This window comes from Podarcis erhardii, assembly GCF_964252035.2.
Source record: "Podarcis erhardii genome assembly, chromosome: 10".
Lineage (NCBI taxonomy): Eukaryota > Metazoa > Chordata > Lepidosauria > Squamata > Lacertidae > Podarcis > Podarcis erhardii.
In genome coordinates this window covers 39984462-40000586 of record NC_138500.1, presented here as the reverse complement: position 1 = coordinate 40000586, position 16125 = coordinate 39984462, and the positions used below count along the sequence as shown (strand labels likewise).

The 16125-nt window shown below is 39.0% G+C and overlaps 1 protein-coding gene across 4 annotated transcripts in view; it reads left to right on the top strand.

The window, feature by feature from the left end:
- The window catches only part of LRRIQ1 (leucine rich repeats and IQ motif containing 1), a 100246-nt gene that overhangs the window by 66779 nt on the left and 17342 nt on the right, over window positions 1-16125 (top strand). The gene's annotated exons all lie outside the window — the stretch shown is intronic.

Genomic DNA, 16125 nt, shown 5'->3' with positions numbered 1-16125 from the left:
TCCATTCCCAAACATTTAGCTGACCTTGGATTTAGTTTATTTACTTATACTAGCCTCCTGCCAACTGGCACCCTCCAGATCTTTTGGCCTGCAGCTCCCATCAGCCCCTGGCATCTAGAGAGCACCTGGTTGGCAAAGGATGGCTTATACTGCACTTTCTTGTTAAGACAATCACAGTGCCTTAGGTTCAAGGTACAACAGAACAAAATCAAGAGCAAGAAACCCATTTGCTTTGTTTGCAGTTTGACAGCGAAACAGATTCCCTCAGAAGGTGGTGAGCACTCCATCTTTAGAGGTTTTTCAATAGAGCTTGGATGACCATCTGCCAGGCATTCTTTAGCTGTGATTCCAGCACTGCAGGGGGTTGGACAAGATGACCCTTGGGAACCATTCCAACTCCAAAATCCTACCAGTGTACGATAACTCCTTGGCAAGACATGAGTCTTGCTCTTTAGACAGAAATACCAACAACTGCCCATATTGCCAGTGAGAAGTTACTTAAAAATTTAAAAAGAGTGGAATCTTTAGTACATTTGTACCCAGTGATCTTAAGTACAACAAGATACGGATTGAAGACTTGAAGCAGATCTGAGCTTAGGATTTCTTATAGTGATCTACCCAGGACAGTGGGCATGTAGATCCTAGAACAGGCTTCCTCAACCTCGGCCTCCAGATGTTTTCGGCCTACAACTCCCATGATCCCTAGCTAGCAGGACCAGTGGTCAGAGATGATGGGAATTGTAGTCTCAAAACAACTGGAAGGCCGAGTTTGAGGAAGCCCATCCTAGAACTTTCTCCAGAAAATGAAGGCATTAGAGCAGTGGTTCCAGAACTTTTTCCCCACGTGGACCACTTGAAGATTGCTGAGGGTTTTGGAAGACTATTTACTTACTTACTTACTTACTTACTTAGTAGCAATTGCTTTTTAAAATATTTATATTTTATTGAAAATTTTCGGGAGAGAAATAAAGTGAAATGGGTGGAGAGAAGTTAAAACAAAATGAAAGAGAAAAGTGCTTGAAACTGTGGTACAATACAGTATATGGATATATTGGTAGTATGATTGTTCTAATGAGTATAAACTGTTGTAGCAATTGTAATATGTGTGCTAAATGTTATTTTTATTGCTTCTTTTATTTTCTGTATTGTATTTTATAGTATTACAATTTGAATTCCATAGAATATAATTTAAAATCAATATAAGCAATAAAAGAAGCAATAACAATACAATAAAAAATCAATATGAATATTTAATGTGGACTCAGACTAGCTGAATGAATCTCTTGGTGGTTTGCAGACCACCATTTGGGAACCCCTGCATTGGACTGGCAAAATAAGAATACTGCCCAAAGTCTTGACTTTTTGTTTTGCCTGAACCTTCTGCCTGATGAATGTATATATGATGGCATCTTCTAAATGTAGACCATTGGAATGAGACCATTCTCATGTTTTACTGAATCTCTAAATCAGATGAAAGGAGCTTGTGCCCTTTAAAATATTCTTGGATATTTTGTAACATCTTAAAGGAGCTAGGCCACTGTTTTTAGCATTTTTTCTGTGCTATTTATTTGAGCTAAAGCTTTCTGGGCCTGTGTTAGTGCCAAAGGTCAGCCCTACAACATGCAAAAGCTCGGATAAACTATCTTATACCTCTAAGGAAGCAAAACCAACCCCCACATGTCTGAGATTAGTGCGGTTCACCCTTTCTTTTCATGAAACAGTTTGAGTTTCTCTTGAATTTAGGGCTCCAATTTACCTTCTCTCTTTCTAATAACATTGGCTGAGGCTAGAATTCTAAGCACTCTTGTTGGATTTACAATATAAATATCAGTATCTCTGGACTTTTTCAAAGAATGCTATGGTTGATTTTTTAAAATATGGAAAGACAAAAAGTATCACTAGTCTAGATTTTACATTATTTTTGGATGTTAGTTTTTTGTTTCATTTTGTATTTTTAGAGAATGTTCGAGATGACCCCAGTGACATTTATGCGTGTGATTTGAAAGTAATATATAGCCATATTGGTTTTGTGTCTTTTATAAATCAATAAACATCATTTTATAAAAGTATCACTGGTATCACTTCAAAGAGCAAATAAAGATATTAGGTTGTATCCAACTAAGTTATACTCAGGGAAGACCCATTGAAATCGATGAACCTATGTTAGTTATGTCTGTTAGCTTCAAGTATGTCTGGCATTGGATATTACACATTATGGCTCCTTTCAGCTATTGTTTTCAGACATTAATAACTAGACTTCCTAAACTATTATTTTATCTCCTCCAAAAGCAGAACTTGTTTTTGAATCTTCAAAATCTAATTTTACTTAGAGATGGTTCACAAAATCTATAACATACAATTAGCTACTGGAAACTGCAAGAAATGCATTCTTTGCTGATTCCAGATCTGTGTGCCAAATTGCATGAAACTGGCCATCTATAATATTGCAGTGGCAGCATTTCTATAAGGTTTAAGATCTGTGCCATGGAATGTGATGAAAAGTGTTTTTAAAGAAACCTTCCAAGACAGAAGGGAATCTTTTACTCAAGAATCACAGTCCTGTAGCTTTGTTTCTTATTATCTAGTGTGAGCTCACACAACAGAGCCCTGCACATTGAAATATTTTCTCATTTTAAGGAATTAATGGCTCTCCACCAGCCCTTTAACATGTAAAATGAGTAGGCTACTTGTGTCCAGTACATCCAAAAAGAGCCAGGATAAAATAAACATTAGGAGTTAGATATCTTGGAAAAAATCTGTCATGGGTTTGGGTTAATCATCTCCAGAAGAAATTCAACTTGATGCCTGAAATGTAAGACTTCTTGGAGAACGCAGCAAAGCCTGAGGCAGTGTTGATCTGAAGGAGTGCTCTCCATGGGTCAGAGCTGCCTTGCTGGCAGAGTGCAAACCCAGTTCACAACAGCAGTGCTCTCAAAAGTTGTAAGACAGCAGGGTCCATACAGTGCACACACTGGAGCTTCAGTTACATAGTTGAAGTTGTCTGCTTTCTCATTGTTTAAAACAAAATTTAAAAATAAAATCTGTGCCTGATTTTCTAATCTGGCCGTGAATAATAAATATATATTCAGATAGCTATTATTAGAGAATAGAAGTGTAGTTTAAGCACCAAGTTCAAAGTGAAGGGATGAAATATCATCATGGTATGCTAGAGGTAATAGTATAAAACTGTATTGTGATTTGAGGAAAAAGTTATTTTAATCAGCGCTCTAATACAATGGTTCCCAACCTTTAGTAGTATGAGGACCGCTTTTTAACCTCAAAAAATGTTTGTGGAGCCCTACATGCTAATTCTTGTAATTTAAGGCTCTCTGTTTTGGAGTCTCACACATTTGTCTATAAAACAGGTAGTTGTGCCTGGTTGTTTAAAATTTTATGGGACCATTTATTATCTTTATCGGTGATGCAGTTAGTGATCTTAGTACTGCAGTTTTAGGATTACTAGGTTTCTTGCAAAAGCATTTTCATTCTTAAACACTCCCCCACCCCCGCTCTGATCAGGTCAGTGAAGCTTATAGACTCCTGTGTGTTGTTAGGTGCCTGCAGACCTTGGTGACCTTTGCACTTCGTTGCTCTCATGGGCAGATCCACTTTCCTCAAAGAGGGGAGGACAACTAAATGTCTTAGGCTGTGCAGCACCTCCAACCGGCCCATAAGAGAAATGAAGTCATAAGTCATAAAAAGTCTGTTACAGTGTGTCAGGGGTGAAACTTGGGCAAAAGGTAAATATGGGGAAGAGAAAGGGCTGACCCAAGACTCTCAAAGTACTATAGAGGCTAATGGAAGACCAAGAAGAAAGGGTGACTGCAACAAATATAGGAAGTAGAAGTTGCAGTTAGACTGTACTAAGCCTGCAAAAAACAATGCTAATACAGATGTATTAGCTGGGAAAGATATCTGCTTAAAAGTCTTGTTGGAAATGGAATGTCTTCCTATGCAGAAAGATTAGATAGATAGATAGATAGATAGATAGACAGACAGACAGACAGACAGACAGACAGACAGACAGACACGCTATAGTTAGACAATGAATTGGTTGGTTCTTCCTTGTTAGTATTATGATATTTAGCTTTTAAATTCAAAACCAAAATAAATTTACCTTCTATAGTTCTTTCCTATGTTACTGGCTAGTGACACAGAAGTACTTCCATGTTTGAGAATAAGGAATGGCACATGCAGCCTAATTGTTTTCATATTTACAGGAATATATAAATTTAGTAGGTCTTATTCTCTCAGCAGTCTACATGAAAATACATCAGAGAAGTCACAGTATTGTTCACATGTACCTTTCTATATTACATTTTCAGATATCAGACTTGGGGAATGCTCCCATACCTCTTATTTTATAATGTGGTACTTGGTTTTCAGGTGCATGAACAGTATAAAGATGGTACCTCTCATTGTCCCAGGATCAACTTGCACGATTGTGTCAGGGAGAATTCATAAGATTAGTTAAATCTATCTTAATTATAGTAGCATATCAGTCAAGCTAAGACAAAGACTGCTTTCAGGTGTAGTAATGTCCACTGATTGAGCACTTCTATCAGCACTGAAAGCCCAGCATGCATACTTCTGCATTTTGCAATGGCTTCACCATCAAATGCAAGATTGGGCATGCTTACTCAGAAGTAAATCCAGTGTTGCCATTCCACTTGCAGAATGTTTTTTGATCGAGCAGAAGTGCCTACAAGGGAAGGCATTTTTTGTCAATTTCTAGTGCAGCCCTCTATGCTGTTCTATGGTGTTCCAGACAGTTTCTCAATTGTCTGGAGCTTATTTTCAAGTGTGGGGAGCTTTCTGCCTACTCTTCTCATATACTAGTAGAGGTCTACTGGATCAAACAGAATGGCAGCATTTGATGTTACCCGCTAGGTCCAGTGAAACTTACTCTCTTAATCAGTCGCCTGCAATCCTAAGTATACTTAAGCCAGAAGTTGCATTTTTAAAAATGAATCATGCTTTTTATTTTTCAGTAAACAAGCTGCTATGTTCATTGGTAGGAGTGTATGTGGTTTTTCCTGCCACTACAGATCACAATTTTAAAATTTAAACATTGTAGATCAGGCAATACAGAAGATTTGATTTTGATTGTTTTGAATGTACTTCCTTTTTCACCAATTTGTTCCTCATGGAATGAAGTTCAGTGATTTTTCCATACCCCCACACGAAGAATAGATGGAAGGGAAGGAAGAATGTTAAAATATTTTATACTCCATAAGGCAGTCATTTGGAGAAATAAATCGCTGAGTGCTGAAGCATTTCGAATCCTTTTCATCTGACCAGTCGGTGACCTGATAACTATTTCCTGCCCCTAAATAAGGTTGTGACCTAGGTCTTAGAGTGCAAAAGACAGATAATTTTAGTAACAACTTAAATTCAAAAAGGTTTGGCTCAGGGAAGAATGTGCAGGGGACAGATGAGGAAGGATAGGGTGTTTGGCAAGAAAGACTGAATAAAGTATTACAATGCTTGGACTTCTTAAATACAAATTCTTAAGTTCTTCTTAAATACAACTACAAATGTCACTGTATTTTTCCTCAGCTCATTCATTGTCTTTTCTTCCTACACTCTGCACAGTCTCAGTGAATGAAGAAATGCTTTGATTAGTCATTTTAAGTCCTTTTTTCCAACATAAAGGTCAGTTATGGAAACTCCTAGAAAACAGCTAGAAAACTGAGGGCCAAAGTAGACGGGACATCATTCATGCAGTTAGCAATTCTTTGAATGGTGAGGCACAGGTCCTAATCCAGACCATCATCCTACTGCATAGAATGAGGGTGCTTAACTCCTTTGCCTTACTCTGATCTAGTCTGGATTTGAAACCTGTGCCTGCTATTTGTATTGGAAGAAAAGCTCCTGTTTGTGGTAACTGTTGTTGCTTAGTCATTTAGTCGTGTCTGACTCTTTGTGACCCCATGGACCAGAGCACGCCAGGCACTCGTGTCTTCCACTGCCTCCTGCAGTTTGGTCAAACTCATGTTGGTAGCAGACATGTAGGGCCCATGGATGGGACTGTAGCAGGAGCAATGGGTTAAATTCTCATTACCAGCCACACCAGCACATGGGGGTAAGGTCATGTCTGCTATTTACTTTTTAAAACTGTTCACACCCAGTTGCTAATTATGTGAATGGTGTCTTGTCAAGTTTGGCCCCAAATATACACTCATATTTAAGAAAGACATATACTGTAGTTCCCAATAGTAGATTGGGAACCCTAGCATTAATATTAACTATTATTTGGCATTCATAAAGAAGCTAAACAGTAGTTTAAAAGTGGAACTTCCCACACTCTTTTAATCTGCACTGTGTGAAGCATGGTTGTGTGGAATGAGAATTTTAATCTGCATCGGAGATTGTGGATATAGAACTATGATGTGGATGCTGCACTAAATCAGTCTGGAATGGAAAGCTATATTCTTGTGTGTAAACTTTAATTATTTCACGTAGAAAGTGTTGGCAGATGGACAGGATATAAATGATAAAAAAAAATATTTTGCAAACACATGTTGGTGTGTACAAATTCTCAAACAGTTCATATATTATTGAGATCTTATTGCTGCCATTGACATGTTGCTGCTGCTGAGGTTGTGTCATTTATCATCCCACTGACTTGGTCTGTGGTCTGTTTTAGATACACTTACCCTGTGACCACGCAGCACAGAAAGAAATGTCTGCCTCCCACTTAAGAACACTTAACTTCCTCCAACATGCTTAAATTGACACATCGTATTTTACATAAACTGGAACATCTTTGTATTCAGCAGTGATCAAACATGGTCAGCATTGTCTTCTTTTGTAGTGCTAATCATCTGTTCAAACACATATGTAAAGTGTATGGTCAGCTGACCATCTGTCAGGGAATGCATTCAGTGTGGCTCATGTTTGGGTACTAGATGCCGTGTCTTTACATGACCCAATCCTGATCTCTTTTGCTAGAACAATCCTCCTCTGTAGTCCTCCTACCTTACCTCTTAATATGCTCCTGCCTTAGTACCTACAATAATGTTAAGTGAATGGATTAGAACATGGACAATCCTTATATGGGCATATCATAATGTGATTGACTGCAAGTTTTATGGGGGGGGGTGATTTTTCTATCCCCTGGATGATAACTATAGCATTATGAAGGACTGATTGTCCTAATGAGGTCAGAGAGCTACAGCATTCCCAAAAGGTTGTTTCCTTTTGACATAGTTTTTAATATTGAACACAAGCTAATGTTCTTTCTTTTTGTAACTAATAAAGTTGTGGAACACCCACATATTATAATTCCTTTTGATAATGTGAAATGTTATTTTAAACAAAACACTGTGAGAAGACTGCAGAATTGAAGCCTAGATATTGAAAATGTGGTGCTGTTAAATAAAAGGAACAAAGTCATATACCTTTTACACTTTTCAGTTAAACTGCACAAATAGAAAGTAAGTACACTAGATTTAGAAACTTTTATGAGAAATTGTAGGCATGGTTACAAATGATTCAGATATTTAATAATGGGATTGTACAGCAGTATAACCCCTTGACATTTCTCTAATAAGTGCTAGTGCATGTATTATATCTAACATACACTTCCCAAATTAAAATTCTTCGCATTGGAAACTATTAACATGTGCAGTCTGCAAACTACTAGCAAGTCATGCCAAATCAACTAGTTCATTTGCACCTGAACAGCCTTTATGGCCACTATCTACCTACAGATCTTCAACATAAGAATATGCAAATAAAAGGTGTAACTTCTGCCGCTGAACCCTTTTCATTGATTGCCTGTTATATTTTAATTGTGGTTTTAACATAATTGTTGTTGTAAATTTTATACTGATCTAAGGTCCTTTGGGGTCAATATAAGGGCAATCTAAAAGCAAAATAAATAGATAAATAACAAAAAAAATCCAAACAAACCAGGGCACTAGCAAGGTCAGCTTTGACATCCATCACATGTTTAAGGGTGGGGAGGATAAGGAAGACCTGAACTGACTTTGCCTCTCCAATCTGGTGATAAGCACTTTCAACCCTTAGTGTGTACTATCCATTTATTACGGCAGGGATGGGGAACTTGTGGCCCTCCTAGATGTTTTTGGAATCCGTCTCCTGTCAGCATAGCCAGCATGGTCAATGGTTACAGAAGGCCACAGGTTTCCCATCCCTGTGTTGGGAGATGCACACATGGACCCTGGTCCAACATGAATCATCTTATGGCAGGTCTATCACAGCTTTCCAAATTTGAGGGTATCTGACCCAAGATGCAGAGTATCAGATCCAGTTCTGTGTGCAGAACCCTGCTTCCATATGTGGATTGTTTGTGCTACATCAGGCCAACTGTCAATGAGGTCCATCGCAAAATATATTGAATATATCAACCATGTTTATTGTCCTTTTTCCTCCACATCACTAAAACCTTAACTACAGATACACATTTCTTTTTAAATAGTTGCCTAACAATTGTGCAGATGGTGAACGTCCATTATAGTAAGGAAATATTTCTTACTGAAGTGAATAAATTAATCACAAATTCATATATTTTGAATTGTTACCTTGTGTCAAAGTGGAAACAAAGAATATTCATTTTAAAATGTATGATACAGGTAAGAAAATTAAAAAGGAATTAAAGAGAATATATGGTTTATGCTGTCAGCAAAGGTTTCTTGTTTAACCTACAGATGACCTGGCCTTGTTTGTTCAGATGACAGCTCTAAAAGTGTACAGGGAATATTCTCTTGTAATACAATGATTTGCCGCAAGCCCTGACCTCAGTGACTGTCAGGGAGCAGGTCTGAATTGGCCCTTTCTCTGATATCGTGACACTGCTTCTGTTGCCTCGATTGTGACCTCTGATTGAAAGATACCCCTGGGACTTCTATATAATAAGCATGACTCCTGACTCTTAGCCAGGTCTGCTTTCTTAGATTTTTGTCAGACTTTCCTAGTAGTCCAGGCTATATATGCTACAATTTACTTGAGCTGTCACGGTGCTCTGTAACCGGTGCGCTCTTTGAAATTGAGGAGGTTTTAAAATCTGCATTTTGCAAATGGGAATATATCATAGTCATGTAATATATAAACAACTTTCTTGTTAGGTATCCATTGCAAAATGCATATTAAGATTTCAATGTGTGTGTTTGTTTGTTTTTACTTTTTCCTCAAATACTGCATAGAACGCATTACCTGTACCTTTAACAGTAGTCATCCAAGTATTATAGTTCAAATGTTGCTAAATGCATCTTTTTTTTGCATCCATCCCCTCTGGTGCCATGCAAATTATCCAACTTACTCCACTGTCCGTAGTAAATCTTTGAGTATAGTATAGCTAACCACATTGCCTAAGTAGCAAATTACAATGTTTTAGCTACACTGCCACTCATTCATTGTTTAACCCAGTGTTTCCCAACCTTGGGTCTCCAGCTGCTGTTGGACTACAATTCCCATCATCCCTGACCATTGGTCTTGCTAGCAAGGGATGATGGGAGTTGTAGTCCAAAAACAGCTAGAGACCCAAGGTTGGGAAACCCTGGTTTAACCTTGTATGATAAAGTGCTTCTTTCTTGCATAATGAAAATGGTTCCATTATGATTTTTTGCAAATTTTTCTCATCATGACTTCTGCTTCCACCATATGTGCTCCAGTTTCACACTGGCTCTTCCACCACAACAGCCAAAGAATGCAAGGCATAAACAATACAAATATGGATGCTCTGGTGTTGTTGCAAATCATAAAACTGGCATGTAAGTGTCATTGGGCCAGTTCAGAGATTCATTCCCCTCTTGCTAGACCATAGCATACCCCCTCCCTTTGCCTCCTGTGGTCTAATGTCTGTTCCCTAACCAGAACCATAAATCTATTCAAACCATCGTAAAGTGACACTAAACCACAGTTCCCTCTTACATAAAGGAAAACTGTAGTTTAAACCAACCAGAATTGGCATGCCAGTGAGGGGAGAATGAGGGGGGAGCCCATGTTTCTGGTGATTACTCACAACTTTCTAGGTCCTGATTTATCAAGCTGCACTGCGGTCAGTTTGGCATGAATGCTTTCTTTATCAAAGAAATTATATTTAATAAACAGTTATGTTTTAGTCAAGTCTTTATGCTTTTCAACTGGTTCACTTATGCTTTGGCTGTTCCTCCAGGTACAGGAGTCTTTCTGAGCCTTTGGGTTGGGTACAGTACAACATGGGCATTATTATGTGTAAAGAAGCAGCTCCCATATTTTTCTGCTTTAATGAGACCCATGATCTCTGAAATTTCAACATGAATATTCATGATCAGGGATCTATCCACAGATAGTATTCAAAAGTTCCCTTACAAGCACACTGCATGTTTCTTGTTTACTTAGGCACAGGAGTGATTCCTGAAAGTGCAAAAATGTGTACCGTTGCAAAATCATTTGCACTACATGCTTTGTACATGAAGTATCCACAATTGTTGTTTTAACTTGTGAATGGCTAACACGTGGCCTTTTAGATGCTTTGAATTCTAGCTCCTAGAATTGATCAGGGATGGTCACAGGTTAACTATTCCTGGTTTAATTATACATTAACATATATTGGACTAATGGGAGTAGCTGTTTGTAATAAGCGTAAATGATGTGCATGTATATACCTTATTGTAATTGTCCCTATTTCACAGTATGCCGTAATGACCCTGAAAAATTACTGTATTTTTCTGTCTGTAAGACGTCCTCATGTATAAGACGTCCCTTATTTTGGGGGACTCCGATTTAAGAAAATGGGGGGAGATGTATCTATGTATAAGACATGCCCAAAATTTTGAAGTTATTTTTTAGGGTGGAAACTAGCTTTATACACAGAAAAATAGGGAAATTTAGAAAGTAAAGGTACAATAGAAGAAATACACTGAGTCGATCTGATTTTCCTTTTTATATAAGCACTTTCCTTAATGTATGCTTTGTTTTCTAAGACTTCAGCCTGGTGCAAATCACTATGATCAAAGTATAAGCCACTTACCTTTTTAAGTAAAAATCCAAATTACTATGCATTGCTTTCAGACCACAAATAAGATTGCCATGATACCTGTCTTCCATTTTTCTTAATGCAACCTCAAGCCAGTTTAAACAAAAAAACTAACCTTGAACATTAGATCTGAATGCTGGCACAGTGTTAGAGAGATCTGAAATTCATCCAGGATGCATGGACTGAATGACTACTTTCTTTATTAATCTTACCCTGGCAGCAGTAGTACTGATGCTTTGTGTGGGAGGTGAATTATACTTATAAATCAGAAAAGTTAAACAGTAGTTGAATTTAGAGCATTTGTTCAGTCTCTAGCATAAATGCCCATTTTACTCAACCCCTTTTTCCACAGTCACATTATTTGGTCATTTTATTAACTACTTAAGTTCCATAAAATATTTTTACTACTATAGGTTCATATTTAACTGTTTGTCCTATGTCACAAAATACCAGTACAGTGGTATCTCTGGTTACAAATACCTCGGGTTACAAACACTTTGAGTTACAAACCCCTCTAACCCAGAAGTAGTACCTCGGGTTAAGAACTTTACCTCAGGATGAGAACAGAAATTTCGTGCCAACGGCACGGTGGCAGCAGAAGGTCCCATTAGCTAAAGTGGTACCTCAGGTTAAGAACGGTTTCAGGTTAAGAACGGACCTCCGGAACAAATTAAGTTCGTAACCAGAGGTACCACTGCAGTTAGAATGGTGTTGAACAATGTTTTTTAACCTATATGCTAGAAGAGTTAATTTCATGAGAGAGGCAGCAAAGCAGGCTCTCTTCACTGCTACCATAAGTAGGCATTTGTTGTTGTTGTTGTTTAGTCGTTTAGTCCGACTCTTTATGACCCCATGGACCAGAGCACGCCGGGCACTCCTGTCTTCCACTGCCTCCCGCAGTTTGGTCAAACTCATGCTGGTAGCTTCGAGAACACTATCCAACCATCTCATCCTCTGCCGTCCCCTTCTCCTTGTGCCCTCCATCTTTCCCAACATCAGGGTTTTTTCCAGGGAGTCTTCTCTTCTCATGAGGTGGCCAAAGTATTGGAGCCTCAGCTTCAGGATCTGTGCTTCCAGTGAGCACTCAGGGCTGATTTCCTTAAGAATGGATAGGTTTGATCTACTTGCAGTCCATGGGACTCTCAAGAGTCTTCTCCAGCACCATAATTCAAAAGCATCAATTCTTCAGCGATCATAAGTAGGCATACATGTGCTAAATCAGCTGCACTTTTATTTGTGAACTGGTCTATTTTTCCACGCACAGTTCCCCAGTATGCCAGGGGGCTGAATGTGCTTTGTAGCATCCGAGGGGGTGCTATGGGGCAATTGTGTTGCTAACCCTCTGCATTTCAGCACCATACAGTGAGACAGGGACCTTGACAGGATCGCCGGCTCTCCACTGGAAAATTTCCAGAAAATTAAAGAATCCATTGAAATCCATAAGACTCTTAGGAGAGTCCATCTTAATTGGTCTCCCACCCCTTGCAGGGGAAAATGGATAGAGTTGCCCTAAAGTTCAACAGGAAGTGGTCTGACCATGACATTGGAGTCGTAGAGCCACCACTACTCCAATTCCAGACCACCAAATCCAGGGAATGTCCTGTCCTGTGGGTCAGGCCAATGACCACATGAGACATCACCGCATTTTTCTGTGAAAGTGCAGTTTGTACATATTTAAATAGAATATATAAATAATGAAGTCTCAAGCTGGATTGGGGGAAAGTAGCCTTGCAAAGGCATGGGCAATAGTCCTAGAGTTCACCACCACCATACCAGAGACTGCCTCTGCCAGTTCAGTCAGGGAGGCTACTGGTCAGCTGGCTGTGCAGAACAGAAGCAGCACAGTCAATCTCTTTTTGGTCTGGCACCAGGTAAAAGCTCCAAAGGCCAGCTGCCAGATGGAGAGGTCTCCTGGTGAGTCACTGTAAGAACGGCATTTGATCATTTAGTTTTTGAGATGTAAAATCAAATAGAAAGACTATTACAATTTGGTTTGAAATCTAGATGAACTGTTTTACAGTGTGGTCATGGTCACATCTTAAAATACTAAATTGAAGCAAATGTTCCAAGGGTTTGCCTGTTTAGATAAAATTCATTTAGGGCTGTCATCACCATTGAGCTGTTTAAAATACAGCATGACAGGAAGCTATATTGTTAAATAATTGATATTGTGACAACTATTGACTAACGATTCTGAAGAAGTGTGCATGCACATGAAAGCTTATACCAAGAACAAACTTAGTTGGTCTCTAAGGGGCTAGTGGACATTTTTTTTTTTTTTAATGTATTTCGACTGTGTCAGACCAACACGGCTACCTACCTGAATAACAATTCTTTAGTTAGATAGATTTGCTGGTTAATACCCCAGAATAGTCAGCTGATCAGAGCAAATGGTTATGAGACAGTTGGGAATACATTTGATTGGGATATCAACTAAGAGGAGGGTGCAGAGGGTTGTGTGTGTGTGAACTTGAGATAGAAGGGGAAAGCACGCTGTGAGTTGGCATCTCTGCAAATCTGATGTGGGTTACCAGATCAGCTTTGCCTCCACTTAGGGTTTATTTTTATATTTGTAAATAATTATTTGTAAATAAAGCCAACACTCTAATGATACAATAAGTCTCAGCACTCTCATCCAAAGTAAACCAAGCCCATTTAGCATTGCCTATGCAACTTTTCACCACTGGGGAAGTGCGGAACACAATACAAGATGACTAATATGTAAGCCTGCACATGGGGTATATTATACTTCTAAGCTTGCTAGCTTTTCTTCTTTAGTCAATACAATACAATCCTGTGTATGTTTCCTCAGAAGTAAGTCATTCTAGAGCTTCATTCCAAGTAATAGTGCATGTGATTGCTGCCTTAAATGTCCGTGTATTTTGTTACTCTGTTAACAAAATGACTGGGAACGTTCCCAAAATGTCTTGAGACAGAACAAGCATTGCTATGAAAATGTTATTGCTGGTGGCAAGAGAGAAAAATTAAGAGCAGGCTAAAGTACAGAGAATATGGTTTCTTTTTGCTCTAGAGAATCAAAGTGATCACAAAGGGTACTTTCCCATGGCACATAATCATCCCAAGGGATTAAATGCTCCAACAGATCATCCTGATAATACATAGATTTTAGGAAACAGGTGCTGGAGATATGACTTGATTACATTCAGTGCTCTAAGTTCACAGTATGAAAAATCGGGAATGAATTTGGAAGTTCATTCCACCACCTTACACTGAGTGTTTCTACACATCACAAAATCAGCCAGAAGCCTCAGGCTTTTCTGGTCTGAAAAGGCCAGAAACAAGAGGTCTGCACTACGTATAGAGATCTTTAACATATAATATCACATATTCCAATGTGAATTTCTTCTTTCTAAGTTGACTTCTACCAGCTGCTGTGAGTTGGTAAAGTAACTTTTTGAGTGTCTGCTGCATTTCTGAAGCAATGTCTGCACAGGAGATTACCTCACTTCTGTCTGGTACTGTATTTGGTTCACACATGTTTGGATGTGATGCTCTTTTCTTTCTGTTCCTTCTATATTGCAGATTCATCTTTTTTTTTGTACATGTACTGAGTTTGACCAGGATTTAGTTTCTGATATCAGAAGCTATCCCCATCTCCCTCCACTTTTTTTTCTTTTACATCTTCGTAGAACTGCAATTACAACACCTTCTAAATAAGCTCTGTCACCGCAGTCCATCATGTACATTCTACATCCCAAGCCACCTCAATGCAGAGTCCATCTTATTTAGCCATGGCCCAGGTGCACATGAAAAGTAGAAATGATGTCACTCAAGGGCACAAACATAAAATAGGAATAAGCAGAATAGAGTAAGGTCCTGGATCCATTGAGAATAGCGCAGGATCAGGAGATAGAAGCTCATCAGTAGTAAGGTTGCTGGGTAAAAAGTTAAAGGTAAATGACCCCTGGATAGTTAGATCCAGTCAAAGGCGACTGGAAAGAAGAGGGAGAGGGCCAGGTCTGAGTGCTAACCAGTGGCGTAGCATTGGTTGTCAGCACCCGGGGCAAGGCAAGTAATTTGCACCCCCTAACCCATGGATTTGCGCCCCCTAACCCGTGGATTTGCGCCCCCTAACCCTAACCCCCAGATGTTGCGCCCGGTGCGGCCGGCCCCCCCTGCACCCCCCACGCTACGCCACTGGTGCTAACCACACCTTGGAACCAGCTAAGGCTCATAAAATAAAGCTGACCACCAGTAAAAACTCAGAAATGGCACAGTGGGCATATAAGGAGGCAGCAATTCCTGTCCCATCCAGTGTTCATCACAATCAGAGCTTTCTGTTCTGTTACAGTTAGGCTTCTATTAAAACCTGGGTTATTTGACTTCCTACCCACTATGGCTGAAAGCCTGAAACAAACATAATTATGTGCAATTAATTGTGCAATTAACCTCAGGGCATTTCAGTGAAAAGGAAACACAAAAACTATTCAGAAAATAATGTGATAATTTGTGTAATGTTTGCGGATTAAAAAAGAAAGCAGCAAAAAAGTAATGCTACTCACATTTGCTTGCTTCATTTCCATTTCGGACTTCAGGCAAGCATGAGAGTTGTGGGAATCCTCTGCCATCCCTAGGCAGAAGACACAGTTAAACCCCAGCTATTTAGTGCCCCCACTAGGAGGGGACCTGCCCTTTGGAATGGTTTTTGAGGAAATCTTGTGTGGATATAATCAAAGGGAAGGCAATTATAGAAGCTTATTTACATACCTGTTTACTTAACTGGTCTTTTCTAATAGCCCTACTAACCTTCCACAGACACATTTTGTACTTTCTGTTTCTATATGGAGCCTTATTTTGCAAATATTCTGTGTGCTACAACGTACAGAGAAAGGAAGTAAGGGAGAAAATATGGGCTCTGTCTTTTTTCTGTTTTTACTTACCACCTTATCTGCCCAATCCTATATTATTTATTAAGAAGTCTTTATTAAGAATATTTATTAAGAAGTCTTGTTGAGGCCATTTTGTCTCACTGCCACATAAACCTGCATAGCATTCTGCTGTAAATCAGTGCTGTTTGTTTGGCATTTGTTACAACAAAAGGTTATCTGTGTATCTGAAGAAGTGTGCATGCACACGAAAGCTCATACCAAGAACTGACTTAGTTGGTCTTTAAGGTGCTA